The 16,953-nt window shown below is 33.9% G+C and overlaps 1 pseudogene; it reads left to right on the top strand.

Annotated features, from left to right (window-relative positions):
- The first annotated feature begins 1,774 nt into the window (after nt 1–1,774).
- On the top strand, nt 1,775–15,023 carry LOC115966362 (annotated as a pseudogene).
- Nucleotides 15,024–16,953: the final 1,930 nt, after the last annotated feature.

Below are 16,953 nucleotides of genomic sequence, written 5' to 3'. Positions count from 1 at the left end.
AGAAAAGGAAGACAAAATTGACAAAAAGGACTTGCCAAAATTTACAAACTCAACTTAAAGGAAAGATTTAATAGCTTTAGTGGCCTGCTCCAATATCATCAATAGTCTATTGATGAATAAAATAAATAAATAAAGTGATCGTAGATCACCTTAACATATACCTTTCTTTGGGATGAAATATGATAAGGAAAAAAATTACATGTAATTGAAAAGGTCAATGAAGATAACATATTTATAATAAAGTTGATAATGTTTTTTGGAAACTGAAAAGGCCCAAGTGTATTTCCAATAAATCCATATTCAAGTCAATCATAAGCTTTATCCAAATTCAACTTAACAGCTACTGCCCCAATGTGTTAAACCACACAATTTCATAAGTACAAGATTGTACATCAATAAGTTCTTTCGAAAAACATAAAATGGACAACATTGCCAAACTCAGCGCTACTCTTTTCCTAGGCACTTAAATTAACAGAAAAACATTAAATGAAATTAAAAGATTTGATATTATTGTTGCCACTACCACCATAACCATGTGTCCTTATCTCCTTTGCTCTATCACTCTGTCTCTAACTGCAATTTTAGTGTGAATTTTAAGCTACTCCTAATAAGACATTGTTTGAGGTAGAGAAGGAGGCAAAGAGTTTTTGGTATTGGTAGAGGAGAAGAAGAGGAATGGATGACTAGGATTGAGTTTAAAAAGAAAAGGGAATGAGGGGCCGAAGAGTTAACAAAAGAGAATGAGAGTCCAATAAGTTTTGTTTAAATGGATACAATAGTTTTTTGGTTAGACCAAATAAGTAAATGTTCCTTAATCATAGGAGATTTGTATCTTGGGGAGTAAAATCCCTTACAATTTAGTCCAAATATTATAATAAAATTAAGCCACATCTATTAATAAATCCAACAAAGTTTCATAAACAACTAACAAAACTTTATAAATCTCTCTTTTTGTGTTCACACCTCCTTCAACAATTCTCTTAGGTAAGAGCATCATGAAAAGGCATTGAATTTGGGTTGAGCTTAGGATTCTTTCTTATGGTAATGGAGAGAGAGAGAGAGAGAGAGAGAGAGAATTTTGCTTAGTAGGTTTTTTAATTGAGTTGTCCAGTTTTTTTTATTATGTGTAATCTAATTCTTTCAATAAAAAACTAGGTTACACTAATTGTATATTGCACAAGTGTCAATAAATGATACAAAAATGTTTCATTATTGCGTTAATAAAAGAAGTATCATTAAGTGATATCTTTTCTTATTTTATTTTATTTTATTATATATATTTTTTTTATACAAGATAGAAATTTTACTCTTATCTAATCTAAGCGTATATGTTTGTGAAACTCTCCTGGAGACTAGAATTCTGGTTCTTACCCCACACACGCACAAACACTTATACTTGTAGAATAACAATCACGTCAATGGTGCACGGTAGTATCATTAAGTGATATCTTGATTCTTGATTATTATGGGTGACTGCCACGTATATTTGATGTTGAAAAAAATAAATGGCATATAGATATATGTATATCTATGTAGAAACAAAACAATCCAAACAATCATCCATTAAACAAAAACAAAAACAATTTTTCTAGGCCGTGCATTTGTATGTACTTTATATTGGGAAATTTGCATACTTCTAACTTTTTATACAAGTGGGAAAGGTCCAACTTTAGGAGTATACAGCCGAGCTAACAGTTAGGTCAATGTATATTAACTTTTTTTTCTTTTTTCTTTTTTTTTTCTTTTTTTGAGGGAAAATGTATATTAACTAGGGATGGCTTTTTCTTCTTACACTATTATCCATAAATATAAATATAATTCTCTGACAACAAATTATATTGTCTCTATTTTTGGTCATCTAGCTTTGATGGTCTCAAACCCAGGAACTTCTTGGTTTAGGCCTAAGGACTTTGACCTGTTCTTCACGTCCGTCTCTGCCAGTTTCAAGCATGTCAACAATCGAAATGGAGGTTTTTTCCAACATCCAACTCATTATTATGACAATCTTAATGTGTTTTGGTGGAGAAGTATTCGCTTCCTTTCTTGGACTCCAATTTGCAAGGTCCAAGTTCTCCAAAAATTATCCAAGTAGTGACCAAAATAGTGTCACTCTTGCTAACCTCAATCACAATTTTCCAAACCATACTAATTCTGACAACCAAATTGATTTAGAAGAAGAGAATAATCCGTCTTATTTATAGCTCTATTTATGTTTCGGGATATGTGGTTTTGGGTTATCTATTTGTAGTTCATCTAATTGGTTCTGGTCTTGTTTCATTGTATGTAAATCTTGTTCCAAGTGCAAGGAAGGTACTCAAAGACAAGGGCCTAGAAACGCTGACCTTTTCTGTCTTCACAACTATTTCTACTTTCACAAATTGTGGGTTCGTCCCAACAAATGAGAACATGATAGTTTTCAAGCAGAATTAAGGTCTCCTACTACTTCTCATTCCACAAATCCTTATGGGGAACACTTTGTATCCCCCATGCTTGTTATTCATGATCTGGGTCTTAAAGAAAACAACCAAGCGTGAGGAATTCAGATATATATTGATGAATTATGGAGATATGGGCTATGGTCATTTGCTCTCTGGTCCTCACGCTTTGCTTCTAGCTATGACTGTTTTCGGGTTCATATTGATACAGTTTATACTGTTTTGCTCCATGGAGTGGAATTCACAAGTCATGGATGGTCTGAATTCGTATCAGAAAGTCGTTGGCTCGTTGTTTCAAACTGTGAACTCACGGCATACTGGTGAATCAGTTGTTGATCTCTCCAGCATCTCCGCATCAATTCCGGTTCTCTTTGTCGTTATGATGTATGTGTCTTACTTACATTCTCTCTCGGTAATTACTCTAATTATCGAGATTTTCTCCATTTGAAAAAAAAAACTCATTTCGCAGTTCATATTAAATAAACTCTTAGCCGTAAAATAGACTTTCTTCATTTTAGAGTGAAATAGAGAAGATCCTATTCTGTGCCCTAGCGAGGGTCACTGTAAATGCATGATTGGGATAAGAAAGTTAGAGATTACAAGTAAATGGTTCTCTATGGCTGGTCACTCCAGAAGTTTTGGCTGATCCTTTTACAATTTTTATTTGCATAGAACATCCGCATCAGTAGATGCAAAATCTTGCAAAATACAAAAAATACTTTATTTTACACATTTTAACCAAAAAAACACTCATATCTGTGGGTGTAAAATTGAACATAAATGCACAATGCTATAGTAACCGTGCATATATGCACGGTTACTGTAGTAGCTCTTGCATTTAATATTTTATTATTTTTTCTCTTTCCACCTCACTCTCTCCTTTTCTCTTTGGTCTGACTATCACCTCATGCTCTCTTTTCTTCCATTGATCTCCGCCGCTCTCTCAAGTCTCACCACAGCCATGCCACTGCCGATCACCTCACTCGTCGCTGCTCATGCTAATCGCCGCTGCCTCACTCACCATTCGGGTTCCCTCTCTTTCCCAACGGTCACAACAACTCAGCAAAGAAGAAGAAGACAAATATCCAACCACCAACTTGGCACAACCCAACCATCACCACCACAACCCAAACCCACCGAAAAACTCATTCCAAATCCAAACCACAATCAATAAAAACTAAATCCAACGGAAAACCTATATGAAAAGTCCAATAGAAACCCACATGAAAAACCCAACAGAAATTAGTCAGATCCGCCAGATCTACCTTGCTACTGCTGCCGCATCTGCCTTGCTTCCATCGCCAGATCCAACTCAAATGGACTTACATTGACATGGATTTGTGTCGTAGTGAAGTTATTTGGTTTGTTTATGGAGTTTTCTGGTTTATTAATGGAATTTTCTTGTGAAGAAAGGGGCAAAAGAAGAAAACTTGACCGATGAAGAAAGATGAGCGAAAGAAGAAAAAGAAAAATCCATTGAGAGAGAGAGAGAGAGAGAGAGAGAGAGAGAGAGAGAATAGTGTTCAAAAAAGAAAAGAGAGAAAGTGGGTTTGACTAGGTTGTTGAAATAATAATAAAAAGACTATAAAATGATTATTTAAAGAAAAGAGTGTGTATAATAGATAAACTGATATGAGAGTTTTGGATAAGTGGTTATGTAAAATAGAAAAAGTGAGTTCTTATGTTAAAATAGACAAAAAATTTTGCACAAACGAATACAATTGCTCTTAGCCACTTCTGACTTACCTTTTCCTACTAGCAAACTCTAGCTAACTGAGACATTTTCCCAGCATAGGACTGAACAGTGAACAGTCAATATTTCACTTGATTATAAATTATGATCTCCAATCATTAGACTTGGTACTTCAAAAAATTTTCTATGACTCAATCAAAATGATGAAACCTTAAAGGGGAGATTTTTCTATATATAGGACTGACTTTTTCTATGAAATATTTCTGGAGAGACTTTCATCCCATTTTATTTTCCATAGGACTGACTTTGCTGGAGACTTTTGAATCTCAAAAAATTAAATTAAATTAAATTAAAAATCCTATAATTGATAAAATTAGATTAGTATGGGGAAAATATTATATATATATATATATATATGTACAAAGGTTATGTACACGAAATATCCTATATTACTATGAATGCATTTAAAAAAAAAAACTACTTAATACTAGAATGCTTTCTTTTTGTTCTTCTTTTAATTATGTTACTCACTATATAAATGGTACGTGACAGTTTTTAGACCCCTTAAACAATTGGTTAAACCTAGATAATTAGCCAAGTTGTTACTTAGTCCAATTAAACAAATCTAAGTTATTACAATATAAAAGATTAAATCATGCAAAGCAATGGAAAATAAATGACACAAGATATGATCACCCAGGAAACCAAACTGGTAAAAACCTGGGGAGGATTTGACCTAGCTATCCTTTAGGTAAACTTGAATCCACTATCTTGAAAGAATCGAAGTTCATACGATAAGACTTACAAGCCCCCACGCTCGACTTCTTATTGCTACCAACTAGTAGAACTTACTAACACGACCATGTGCAAACTCCGAATCCATGAACTCCTTCTTTCTTGGATTCACCACCAGATACAAGCACACCCGCTTGTGTTTTTTTTAAACTTCAATGGCAGCAACTAAATTAATCATCAAGGTGTAGATAAATATTCTCCTTGAAAACCCTAAGTTTGTGTAAAGGAAAGTTTCTCTAGATCTCACAAGAGATTTACACAAACCGCAAATATGAGCAACACTAAAACGTGGCTAGGGTTTTCCTTTTATACTTAGGACAAATAAGAAACCCTAAAAACGTTTTAAAACAACTAGGGCTGAGTTGGACGAATCTGCAGAAAAGCATTCTGCCTGAGTCTCGATCGATTGAGCCTGTCTTTCCATCGATCGAGCCAGGCCAAAAGGCACAATGCTTCCTGCTTTAACTCGATTCCAACTTTACATAAAATCACAACTTTGAGCTAGACTTAAACACTTCTAAACACATTGTTTTGATCATGGTTTGCCAACAATACACATTAGAGTTCTAAATACATAAAATCCTAAACTTTAGAACCTAACAAACTCCCCCTTTGGCAATCTGTGACAAAACACAACTAGAAGCTCAAAGTTTACAAAATAAAAAGCCCTTTACAAAATAATGCTCATAAAACAAATTCAATCCTAACTACTATCCATCAGTTGCAAGTGTAGACAGTAGCTCAATTGAATCAACCTGTATATTTCCTGAAATACTAAACAAAATACATAACCGCATGTGTGAAAATAATACAAGTAAATAAAATAACTTCTTGATTTCAAACAACACACAAATAAAGACATATATCAATGAATAACTCATAAATATAAATCAATAAGCAGTTTGAAACAAGAAACAAATAAAGTACCAACAAAACATAAAATTCCCCCTAACAAGAATATCCTAACAAAAACAAGGTAAGAGCTAAAAATGCATAAGTACAAAGTGAAGCACCTAGATACAATCTAAAACTCTACAAGCTCCAATCAAAAACAAATAAACTCCAAACAAAAAACCCTACAAAGTACTCCCCCTTTTTGTGACGGAATGCCAAAGGGCAAACAAGATATCCATCATCAAAAGGGAGGTGGTCTAAACTGCGCCAACTCCGCACGCAAGGCACGGATCTCATCAAGCACGTCCACCAAAATCTGTCCTTAAGCCGCCTCAACGATCAAGACATGATCCAACGTGCGACGAATGTCTGAATCATCCGAAACAGTCGGTGGAGGAACATCGGCATCAGCAGCAGCACCTGAAGTCTCAACAGCAGCTGTACCTGTAGAAGAGGAAGGAGGGGGAACACCACTAGATGACGCACCTCTAAGACGAGAAGGAGCAACTCTTAACTGAGCAGCTCTCTAACGAAGAAAGGTGGCACCTATGGGAGCAATCACATGAACAGGCTCACCAGACGGAAAACCATCTTAACCTAAGAAGAGCAAAATCCTATGAATGAAAATAGGATGAATCAGTGCATGCCCTACGGCAGAACTCCTATGAACCTCGTTCAAAGAACGAAGGAACAAGTGAGGAAAACTGATAGACGCTCTAGAAACAAAGGCATACAAAAACACACATCGCTCTAAAGGGATGGTGTGGAAGTGAGAGATAGGCCACAAGGAATGACACGCTATCCTAAAGAAGAGATATGTCGTCTCGGTAAGCTCAGCGGACGTGATCCGAGGATTAGAACCCCACTGAATAAATGACCCAATGATGTAAGACATGACAACGTCTAATGAGGGTGACTCATTATAGGGATAGTCAGCATCCCGAACAACCAGCACCCCAAGAGCCTCAGCCACTACCCGAGGGGTAATGGTGAACTCTACACCTCGTATCCAACTCCTAACAAGGATGTTGGAATCATAGACGTGACAAGAGAGGTTCGAGAAGAACTCTCTAATCAGGGCGGTTAGGGGTGGATGATCTATCTCTAAGAGAGGCAACCAACCTCTAGACTCAAAATTGACCCTAATGGCCAGATCAAGCTCATCTAACACAACAGCTCACTCAGACTATATCTTACGCTTACGATTCAAAGTCTCATAGACCTCACGACACTTATCATTCCTAAACTCCTCAACCCTAGAGGGAGACACAGAAGAAATGGAAGAGGTCCTATTGGCCCTAGTTTTCCTAGGCATGGTGTTAAGATAAGAATCAAAACACAGAGTAAAAGAACAAAAACACAAAACCAAAACCAATGACAGACTGCAAGTTAGCACAAAAACAGAGTATAGAATAAAAATCTATATGATGCATGAACAAGTTTGAATGACATGATGCATGTTCTAATGCAGTGAATTAAGTCCAAAAGGTTCAAATTACAAAATTGGCTTGAACATTAAGGTTTTAACACAAAAACCCCAAAATTTGGAAAACCACTTGATCAACTTGAAAAATATTGACGAATTGATCATTACACATGATATAATAACAAAAATAATGACCAAATACATCAATGTGATAAGCCAATTTCATCAATTTAACCCAATTAGACAAAATCTCCAATTCGGATCAAATTCAAAACCCTAGAATTTCCAATTTTTCAAAAACCACAAAATTGATCAAATTAAACTATAGGGAACATCATTATAGCATCATAGCACAAAAACCCATTGATCAATTTCACAAAAATAGGTTTGAATTATCAAAAACCCCAATATGTTGAAAGTGCTGAAAATACCCATGATAATGCATGAAAAATGCATGAAATCAAGAAATAAACTTGAAAAGGAAGGGCAAAAGGGACTTACCAGCCTCCAAGGACAAAAACCTTGCAAAAATCTTGAAGGAAAACGACAAAAATTGGATGGTGGAGCCTAGAGCCAACGCGGAGAGAGAGAAAAGCTGAAAACTATTTGAAAAGTAACTTTGAAAAAGTCCAATTCTATCTTTTTAAAAACCTAATTCATAAGTTTCGATCGGTCGAAAATCAACCTCGATCGATCGAAACAGACAGAGACTCTCTCTCTCAAATTTAAAAATTTTCGATCAATCGAAAAACAAAATGAACCGATTGAATTAGGCAGAGACTCACCATATTTTTGAGGAAAAACACAATTTTTGAAAAACAAGTGGATTTAACTCAAAGCATTGAAATTTAAGAACAAAAATGCATGAGTATGGGATGATATGATTTTCAAATCAAGGATTTTAAGCCCAAAATTCCCAAAAACAAAATTTCTTGCATTCTCCACAAATTTTCAAGCAACAAATTAAGTTTGCACATAATTCAAAATATTTGCAAAACTTGGCTGGTCAGACCATGAACACACACAATAACATGTACAATGTTTAGCAAAGAGTAAGTCGTGTAGTGTGTGCAACTAGTAAAAGCTTGAGATATATGTGAGGTGATATGTGAATAGCAATCAATCACAAACTCTACAAAATTCATCACAAAGAATTTAAAAGAGACTATCACCTAAAGAGTTACATCATATAACTCCCACATCTCCTAGATCATAAGCTTGCAATCATGTAAGTTTCTTGTATTTATGCCTCATAATATACATTCCAATTTTATGTTATGTGAGTTTGGCATCAAGCCTAATAGTACACACCAATTTTGATTTTAAGAATTAAGCAATTTAACCCAAGGCTTCACCTTATGTTTTTTTTTTTTTTTTTTGTGCACGTGCTACACTTTCTCGAGCACAAAATCTTATGATATGCATTAAGATGTTCATGATTGGCTAGTGAACAGTGGTGAGATGGTTATTTATGAATTTTTCTAAAAGTTCAAGTCCAACATTTAAAAACATGTGACTTCAAGATTAGGACATAGTAATCAAAAACCATAAACATCTTTCCCACACAACATGCACTACAAAGCTTCAACTAGTAAAGTGCAATAAATAAGCTCATCAAGGCTAAACAAGATACAAAAGACATGTTATGTGAAAATAAATTGACCAACCTTGTTCTCAAAAACCAAGAAGAATAGTGCAAAACAAAATGTGCTTCCTTTTTCTTCCTTTTTTTATTATTATTTATTTAAAAAAAAAAAAAAAAAAAAAAAAAAAAAAAAACACCTAGAATGAAATGCATGAATGTTATGCTATGCAAATCCTAGAAAAAAAAAAACAAAACAAAACAAAACCAAAGAACAATGGTCACAAAGGGTAGAGCAAATGAAGCACAAGGACCATGTCAAAAAGACTCAGTTAGGTCGAGTCTTTTGCGTCCAAAACCTTTTAGATGCACCACGAGCATTGGAGTTCTTATTTACTTGAGAATGATTACCAACTCCAGGATTGGAATAAAGGTTTAAAACCTTTACCAAATCACCAATAAGTACCATAGGATCAAGTGCTTGAAGCACAGGTACTTTTGGTTTGTTTGCTCTCTTAGCAGCTTGCAGCTTGTAGCAATTTGGACGGATGTGTCCAGACTTTCCACAAAAGTGACAAACCCATACAGGCTTATCATGTGTCTTGTCCTTAGATAGGATAGGCTTCTTAGGCTTAGACTCTTTCAGATCAACCCTAATCTTCCTAGATGATGAACCTTCTAAGGGTTTAACAACCTCACTCACAGGGGGTTTGACAGTTTCACTCACTATCTCACTCACTAAAGGTTCAGAGGAAGAAGATGAAGGAATAAACTTTGTGGAATGGGGAGCGAACACAGAGATGCTATCAACATAACCTAATCTAGTTTTGTCAGAAGATGACTTTTGAACACTCAGCATTTGATCAAGTTTAAAACTAGCAGATCTAGCAATAGATAAATCAAGTTCCAAAGATTTGACTTTATCAAGCAAAAGCATATTTTCAGTTTTCACATTGTTCAAAAGATCATTAGCATCAAATAGTTTAACAAGCAAATTTTTCTTATCAAGCTCAAGAGATTCAATTTTCTTTAAGCCAAGTTCAACATTCATAGCATCCTTTGCAGCAACTTTGCAAAGTTTGTTATAGGTCTCTTAAAGATCTGCATTTTCAGAGAGTTCCCCATCAGAAGGGTTCTCTTCAACAAATATGCTCTCATCAACTACAGCTGTAGCGGTGAAAGCAATGAAGTTTCCATCCTCATCACAATCAGACTCATGATCAGAAACTTCACCATCACTAAGGGTTACAGCCATAGCCTTACTGTTAGACTTCAAATAGGTTGGACATTCAAATTTTATGTGTCCATACCCTTGACATCCAAAACACTAAGAGTCCAAGGAGTTATTTGAAGATTGACCTACTCTTTCTCTAGGTTTATCATTGTTGTTAATCTTAGTGGGATCATGCTTCCTAAAATTTCTAAGTTCAGCAGTGTTTGTGCCTCTTGCCTTTCTATTGCTATTCCTGAGAAAGTTTCTAAAGTTCTTGGCAAGATAGGCAATCTCTGTAGCAGAGAGCTCATCATCAAATCCACCACCTTTAACATCATCAACTGACTTAAGAGCCATTAATTTGGATTTGGTAGTTTTGGATAGATCCAACTCATAGGATTGAAGAGATCCTACAAGTTCATCAACAAGGATGGAGTCCACATCCTTACTTTCAGTAATAGCAGTCACCTTGGGTCTAAAGTCTTCAGTCAAAGATCTAAGAATCTTCCTAACAATTTTAGGTTGATCATAGATTTCACCCAAGTTAAAAGCAGAATTAACAATATCATTCAATTTAGCATAGAATTCATCAAAAGATTCATCATCAGACATCTTAATGCTTTCAAATTTAGAAGTCAATTGCTGCAATTTGTTTATTTTGACAGCCTTTGTGCCTTCATGCACAGTCTGGAGGATATTCCAAGCAGTATGAGCGATCTTAACATTCGAGATTCTTTTAAATTCCTCCATAGAAACAGCGTTAAAAATCGTATTCATAACCTTGCTATTAAATGAAGCTACTTTTTTTTGAGAAGTTTCCCACTCACTAACAGGAGTAGTGGGCTTCTCCCATCCGTATTCAATGGAGTTCCACACCCTCTCATCAATAGATTTCAGGAATGCTTTCATCCTTACTTTCCAGTAAGCATAATTATTCCCATCAAAGTGAAGAGGAATAACTAGAGAGTGTCCGTGTTCCATAACAACAGGGGTCAAGGATCAGCTCAGTGATCAAAAGATCAACAACAAAAGAGCAACCTGCTCTGATACCACTTGACAGTTTTTAGACCCCTTAAACAATTGATTAAACCTAGGTAATTAGCCAAGTTGTTACTTAGTCTAATTAAACAAGTCTAGGTTATCACAATATAAAAGATCAAATCATGCAAAGCAGCGGAAAATAAATGACACAAGATATGATCACCCAGGAAACCAAACCGGTAAAAACCTGGGGAGGATTTGACATAGCTATCTTTAAGGTAAACTTGAATCCACTATCTTGAAAGAATCGAAGTTCATACAATAAGACTTACAAGCCCCCACGCTCAACTTCTTATTGCTACCAACCAGTAGAACTTACTGACATGACCACGTGCAAGTTTCGAATCCACAGACTCCTTCTTTCTTAGATTCACCACCAGATACAAGCACACCCGCTTGTGTTTTCTTTAAACTTCAATGGCAGCAACTGAATTGATCATCAAGACGTAGATAAATCTTCTCCTTGAAAACCCTAAGTTTGTGTAAAGGAAAGCTCCTCTAGATCTCACAAGAGATTTACACAAACCGCAAATATAAGCAACACTAAAACGTGGCTAGGGTTTGCCTTTTATACTTAGGACAAATAAGAAACCCTAAAAACGTTTTAAAACAACTAGGGCTGAGTTGGACGAATCTGCAAAAAAGCATTCTGCCCGAGTTTCGATCTATCGAGCCTGTCTTTCGATCGATCGAGCCAGGCCGAAAGGCACAATGCTTCCTACTTTAACTCGATTCCAACTTTACATAAAATCACAACTTTAAGCTAGACTTAAACACTTCTAAACACTTTTTTTTTTATCATGGTTTGCCAACAATACACATTAGAGTTCTAAATACATAAAATCCTAAACTTTAGAACCTAACAGTACGTTTTTTCTCCTTTTTTTTTTTTTGTGACCAGCACAGAACAAAAATTAAATAAAGTGAAGAAAGTTTTATTAGAAGATAAAGTACTCCAAATACTTAACCCTCAAATAAATTTTGTAGTCATTTTAAGAAAAATAAATAAAAAATGAAAGCTCAATTAGTGTGAAAACAATAATACTTATCTAGACCTCCAATTTTAAATTACAGCTTAATTGTTTTTACTCTAACTTATCTAAGTGCGGAACAAGAATAAAGCACGCACAATAAGCAATAAATGTAAAGCTTAAATAGTAGGGAAAATATATGCAAACACAAGATAACACTAAGACGTGTTATCGAAGAGGAAATCGAAGTACTCGGCGAAAAATCTCTCCGCGGCCCTCCAAATTGATCCACTAGTGAATAAGTTGAATTACACGAATATCAAAAAGACCCTCCAAGTCTATTCTACCCAATGTACTTGAGCTCTCCAAACTCTTGCTACCAATGGAATTCTTGGAGTCTTGTCTTCACTAGTTATCTAGATCCCGCAATTTCACCCGATTGCATTCGCCACTCAATGGCTTCTTCCAATACTTTCCAAAGGCACCAAAACTTCTCTCAACACTCAGAATGGGTGAGGTAAGTGTTTAGGTTAAGAACCTCTCAAGGATGTGTAAATGAAGAGGTGAGAGTAGATGGAAATTTTAGAGAAATGATGTAGAAAATTGTGGGTAAAACAATCTCTAGCTCTCAAGTGTTTGACTTGGGTTTCTCTCTCAAAAGTTTATTTAGAAAATACTCCTTATTTTTCTTACATTTCGTGGGTAATGAGAGTTATATAGTGTTGGTAAAGAATGGGAAAAGTCACACTAAAAAAGTAATAGGCAGCAGGCTTCGTGAGTCACTCACGACTTGGCCTAAGTCACGAGTCACTCGCAAAAACCAGCCTGTCAATGACTCTTCAGATTTCAACATGTGTTTCTCACGTGGTTTGTTTCATGGGTCATCAGTCGCGAGTCCAGTCACGAAAACCACTTCTTCACAGATTCTTCACCAAATTCTCACACATAACCCTTATATTAAATCTCACAAAAATATAGGGAAATGATTGAACAAAATTACAATCAAATTTGACATGGAATTAAAGCCAACAAAATACATAGTTGTAAATCACAATTTTACAAAAAATTGTAGTAATTATATTTTGGGAATACAATAAATACATCCTACCTCCTCTCATAGTAAGATATAATGAGTATACTAAGGGCATGTTTAGTATACTGTAATAGATCTTGTAATGTAATAACTATTATGTTTCTATTACAAGAAATAATTATTCATAAATAATAACTATTTTTTAAATGAAGAATAATCATCCCTTTAGTAAATGGATTTAATAGTTATTCTTTAACCTGATTAATAGCTATAGAATTGTAATTTCCTAAAAGCCCCAAGACCCACAACCGTACTCTATCTTTCTCTCTCTCTAACAAAATATGGCTTCATTCTCTCACATACTTTGTCTTCTTTTTTCTTTTTTTATCAACTTTGTTCTTCCTCTACTATTTTTAACTCTTCTTAGTTCTTTCTTCAAAGATTGCACAGCAAAATGATAGTTAAGATTATTGAAAAGGTGTCAATTGCATGCTAGATGTCATGTATTTCTATTATAAGGAATAGTTATTCATAAGAAATGACACCCTCCATCTCAAGTAAAACAAAAAGGATTATGTTTGTTGTTTTTTGGGTCAAGGTTCCCCAAGTATAAATTGCGCAATTGTTCTTTTGAGTTTTGACCCCACAATTGTTATCCATGCCATAGGTTTCCAAAGTGATTCCAACATGCATTATGGGAATAGTAGGAATAATTAAGGAACAATGAACATTTTCATAATTAAGGCCATTGTTACCCTTATTTCTACTTAATTATAAGGTCAAAATGTTTAAGTAAAAGTGTCCTATTAACGGTTGTTTTTATAACTTTTGTTAACAGTTACTTTAAGAAAGTTTTAAAACTATTTTTATGAGAAATGTAAAATTTGTTAAAAAAAAAAAATCAATTGTATTATTATTTTTAAATTTTTTTTAAAATATTTAATAAACTAATATTCTTAGAGTAGGCATGTCATGGATATCTTCGATGACTATTCATTATGAAAAAAATAATTTTCTTCACACAACCATACCAAGTCAGCTAGAATGAACTTTATTAAGTCTACTTTTCTCTTTACAGGAATCTCCCACCATATAGTACGTTCATTCCACCAAAAGTTCATGTGCATGAGGAGATCCCAGAAAATGGGAAACAAAGCCAAAATCGAAAGAAGACTTTTTTTAGAGTGTATAATTTTCTCCCAACTCTCCTATTTAGCGATTTTCATTATTCTTTTTTTTTTTTTTGAAAAGGCGATTTTCATTATTCTCATATGTATCACAGAGAGAAAATGAAAGAAGACAACTCAACTTTAATGTTTTGAACGTCACCATAGAAGTTATAAGGGAAGCTTCTTTTTCCCACTTTCTTTACTTTTCTCTTAAATAAAATCATATCTTCTGTACCTCTAAAAAAAAAAAAAAAATCATATCTTCTGATCTAATGCGCGCATGCCAAATCATTCGGATGTGACACAAAGTAAATTCCAAAACAATAATTTTGGGATATATTTTATATTAGATTTTTTTTTTCAATACCTACTTATTGATGTGACAAAGTTTGACGGAAATATAAATGTAAAAAAAAAAAAAAAAAGAAAAAAAAAAGGGAATCTTTAGTAAACAAATGGCCTAAAAATTAGTAGTAGCAAACCATATATGAAGTTCAATTGCATGTTTGGTTGATCACTTGTATTAATGTTCAAATAATAATAACTAATTAAGGTTCTCTGGTAACGTTTAGTGCATACGGGAATGTTGGGTTTACCACTGGATACAGCTGCAAACGGCAATTGAAACCAGATAGCCTCTGTGTAGACACATGGTATGGATTCGTGGGAAGGTGGAGTACCAAGGGGAAATTCATCCTCATCATTGTCATATTCTTTGGAAGGCTTAAAAAATTCAGTATGAAAGGTGGTCAAGGCTGGAACCTGTCCTAACTGAGGTCTTAACTAAATCTTTTAAATCTTTATGCACAAGCAAGTTTAGTTGACTATGTATTTTGTACTTAACTAAATCTTTTACAAATTTCATTTGATGGAGAAAAATCTTTCATTTTAGAATCGGCCGGCTCAAGGCATTGTAGAGTCTAAGGCAACTACTTTAAGTGGAGTCTATTTTTCTATTTTGAATATTAATATAAGATTTATTTTAACTTTTTTTTTTTTAATAATTTAAGATCTACATTTTTAGATACAAAATTAAAAATTACAATGATTCTATCATATTACTCAATGACAATACAACCAAAATAAACACTATTTATTAAGTGAAACAACCTGATACTAAACAATTATGATTGTAAAATTTAATAAAATTATATATTTGATCTCTAAATAAAATTTGAGCATAAATTTATTTACTAGTGAAAGATTAAAGAGTTTTTTCAAAATTTGTGTGTGGGAGATTATATGAATTCTACACTCTAAAATTGAGAAAAACAAACAATCATTGCCACATCCAATGAAAAGATTTTTCTTTATAACTAGTTAATTCTTTGATTAAAAAAATACTTGTTATTTATTGGTAAATATTTGGAGCTTAATTAATACTTCTATCAATACAAAAATATCTCTATTGGTAACAATTTGAGGGCCTTTTTTCATTGGGAACCTTAGGTAGTTGCCTATTTACGTAACCCATTAAACTGACATTGTAGTAGAAGAGTCCAAGAAGTTGGAAAGGGGAGTGGACCTATCAAATGACAATTATATATGTAATGTTAAGCCCATTGTACAATGATGCGCAATACCATTATTATTATTATTATTATCATCATCATCTATATATATATATATAACCGAAGCTTCTAACCTCTCCACAATTTTCCACATTAGCATTACTGAAATAAATAAATAAAAAACAAAAATTTTGTTTTTACTATAAAACCGGTTTTAAGAATTCCTATCTTTTCTAAATTTTCTTTGCGCTGAGTGTGGTACTAGGGTTTGAAGATGACGAAAGTTATAGAAAAAGTTCAGCGACTCTTTGCAAATCTATGAATGAAGAGAAAGAAAAAGTGAAAAACCTCACAGCCATGCATGAGGAGAAGATTGAGGTTAGGAACAAAGAGCCAATCACGTTGCCTTACTCTACATGGTTGTTTAAGTCGATACTACAACTTGAATTTGGGTTTAGAGTTTACACTCTTTCAGCAAAACTAATGCTGAAATAATTGATTATATAATCTTCATTTATTTTTAATAATTGATTATAGAAGAGTATTCCTATTGCTTATTTTTGGTGTTCGTTAAAGACTCATAGTTGACATAAGTATATAGCTATGAAATATTTAATCGTGCTTTGTAGTCACAATTAAGTGAGATGATGTGCAATAAATATTAAATTTGCAGTTTGTTTTATTGCAATTGTGTTTACACTGTGTTTGGGGTTTCTATGCTTTTTGCTTCACTATCTTTTTCATATACCAAGATTATGGCTTCTCCGATTTTTGGTAAACAATTTTTTGTTATTTTGATGGTTAACAACTTAACATGTACACACACACACACACACACACACACACACACACACATATATATATATAATTGAAAATATAATGAGATGTTGATGGTTTAATACATATATATTTCAGGAACCAAGAGTAATATTCTTTTTTAGTATTTGAAGCTTTCGCTCTAACTGGTAAGGCTTTGTTAATGTCACTTTGTCTTGAATCTTCAAGGTGGCTGTGTGTAAAACTCTATGTAATTTTTATTTTTTGTGGTCTTATATATATGAATTTTTATTTTATTTTTTGTTTAGGCCGGTTGATAAAGCAAGACTTGGAGGAGTGAATCATCTTCGTCAATAAGACAAAATACAAGGAGGGTGGAAAGTCATGTTCATGTTTAAACATTCAAGGTACGA

Source organism: Quercus lobata, chromosome 11 (assembly GCF_001633185.2).
Source record: "Quercus lobata isolate SW786 chromosome 11, ValleyOak3.0 Primary Assembly, whole genome shotgun sequence".
In the NCBI taxonomy this organism is placed as follows: domain Eukaryota; kingdom Viridiplantae; phylum Streptophyta; class Magnoliopsida; order Fagales; family Fagaceae; genus Quercus; species Quercus lobata.
This window is presented reverse-complemented; position numbering and strand designations above follow the sequence as displayed.